Source organism: Sapajus apella, unplaced genomic scaffold, assembly GCF_009761245.1.
Source record: "Sapajus apella isolate SASKATOON/1434 unplaced genomic scaffold, GSC_monkey_1.0 scaffold9465, whole genome shotgun sequence".
Classification (NCBI taxonomy): Eukaryota; Metazoa; Chordata; class Mammalia; order Primates; family Cebidae; genus Sapajus; species Sapajus apella.
The window spans coordinates 1-2,445 of NW_022446386.1; the positions used below are offsets into that span (position 1 = coordinate 1).

General features: G+C 43.2%; 1 pseudogene across 1 annotated transcript; it reads right to left on the reverse strand.

Annotated features, from left to right (window-relative positions):
* Positions 1–499: 499 nt before the first annotated feature.
* Positions 500–2,135, reverse strand: LOC116548303 (annotated as a pseudogene). Its single transcript, XR_004267385.1, has one exon. The product of XR_004267385.1 is annotated as an elongation factor 1-alpha 1 pseudogene (transcript).
* Between the last annotated feature and the right edge of the window lie 310 nt (positions 2,136–2,445).

Below are 2,445 nucleotides of genomic sequence, written 5' to 3' on the forward strand. Positions count from 1 at the left end.
AGATATTAATGTGGAAGTTGTCATTGCCTAAATCAATAGAACTTTCTACAATGATGGAAAGAACAGGAAAGACAGCACAGCACAGTGGTAAAGAGTATGGGCTCTGGATTTAGACTGCCTCAGTTTGAATTTCACCTCTGCCACTTACTTTGTGATCAGTTACTTTTCTGCTGTGTATCCTTATCTATAAACTGAGGATAATAATAGTAACTTACAGGGTAAGTAATAAAGCTATATCAGTTGCTTTTACATGTTAAAACCTTATTTCATCAGCTTCCCTGACCTCTGCCCACTGGGTGTCAGTAGCACTCCCTTCAATTCCAACAACCAATTGAGTAAGGCCAAATTCCTTTTTACCCTTTTCTACAACTCTTTTTTTTTTTTTCCCTCATTAAACTTTTTTAATGGGTCTCAAAATTCTGCGACAAATTTTTGATCAAGTTGTCTCCATTAAAAAGTACTGATTTTAAAAACTAATAACTTAAAACTGCCACAAGCAAAAAAGAAAACCAAAGTGGTCCACAAAACATTCTCCTTTCCTTCTGAAGGTTTTACGTTGCATTGTTATCATTAACCAGTCTTATACTACTAAACTTAAATGGCCAACTGAAACAAACAGTTCTGAGTCTGTTCTTGTTCTTCCTCCACCACTGTTTAAGACTGAGGTGGCAGGTATTAGGGATAATATTCATTTAGCCTTCTGAGCTTTCTGGGCAGACTTGGTGACCTTGCCAGCTCCAGCAGCCTTCTTGTCCACTGCTTTGATGACACACACAGCAACTGTCTGTCTCATATCACGAACAGCAAGGCGACCGAGAGGTGGATAGTCTGAGAAGCTCTCAACACACATGGGCTTGCCAGGAACCATGTCAACAATGGCAGCATCACCAGACTTCAAGAATTTAGGGCCATCTTCCAGCTTTTTACCAGAACGGCGATCAATCTTTTCCTTCAGCTCAGCAAACTTGCAGGCAATGTGAGCCTTGTGGCAATCTAGTACAGGGGCATAGCCAGCACTGATTTGGCCTGGATGGTTCAGGATAATCACCTGAGCAGTGAAGCCAGCTGCTTCCATTGGTGGGTCATTCTTGCTGTCACCAGCAGTGTTGCCACGACCAATATCCTTGACAGACACATTCTTGACATTGAAGCCCACATTGTCCCCAGGAAGAGCTTCACTCAAAGCTTCATGGTGCATTTCAACAGATTTCACTTCAGTTGTAACGTTGACTGGAGCAAAGGTGACCACCATACCAGGTTTGAGAACACCAGTCTCCACTCGGCCAACAGGAACAGTACCAATACCACCAATTTTATAGACATCCTGGAGAGGCAGGCGCAACGGCTTGTCAGTTGGACGAGTTGGTGGTAGGATGCAGTCCAGAGCCTCAAGCAGCGTGGTCCCACTGGTGTTGCCATCCTTACGGGTGACTTTCCAACCTTTGAACCAAGGCATGTTAGCACTTGGCTCCAGCATGTTGTCACCATTCCAACCAGAAATGGGCACAAATGCTACTGTGTCGGGGTTGTAGCCAATTTTCTTAATGTAAGTGCTGACTTCCTTAATGATTTCCTCATATCTCTTTTGGCTGTAGGGTGGCTCAGTGGAATCCATTTTGTTAACACCAACAATTGGTTGCTTCACACCTAGTGCGTAAGCCAGGAGGGCATGCTCTCGGGTCTGCTCGTTCTTGGAGATACCAGCTTCAAATTCACCAACACCAGCAGCAACAATCAGGACAGCACAATCAGCCTGGGATGTCCCTGTAATCATGTTTTTGATGAAGTCTCTTTGTCCTGGGGCATCAATGATAGTCACGTAGTACTTGCTAGTCTCGAATTTCCACAAGGAGATATCAATGGTGATACCATGTTCACGCTCGGCTTTCAGTTTATCCAAGACCCAGGCATACTTGAAGGAGTCCTTTCCCATCTCAGCAGCCTCCTTTTCAAAGTTTTCAATGGTTCTTTTGTCGATGCCACCACATTTGTAGATTAGATGGCCAGTAGTGGTGGACTTGCCCGAATCTACATGTCCAATGATGACAATGTTGATATGAGTCTTTTCCTTTCCCATTTTGGCTTTTAGGGGTAGTTTTCACGACACCTATGTTCTGGCGGCAAACCCGTTGCGAAAAAGCTGCTACAACTCTTGACATGCTGTGTAGAGTAGACTGTAGAGTGATAAGGATAGAAGCAGGAAGCGTCATTAGAATGCTATTGTGGTAGTCTTGGTAAGAAATGACAGTGATCAGATTCTGGATACATTTGAAGGAAAAGCCAGTAAGATTTCCCGATGGGATGAATGTAGACTGTGGGAAAAAGAAGTCATAAGTGATTCCAAGAATTTTGGCCTGACCATGTAGAAAGACAGATTTTATCAACTAAAATCAGGAAAACAATAGGTGGGGTAGTTTTAGGGGAAGAAAATTAGAAATTCTGTTT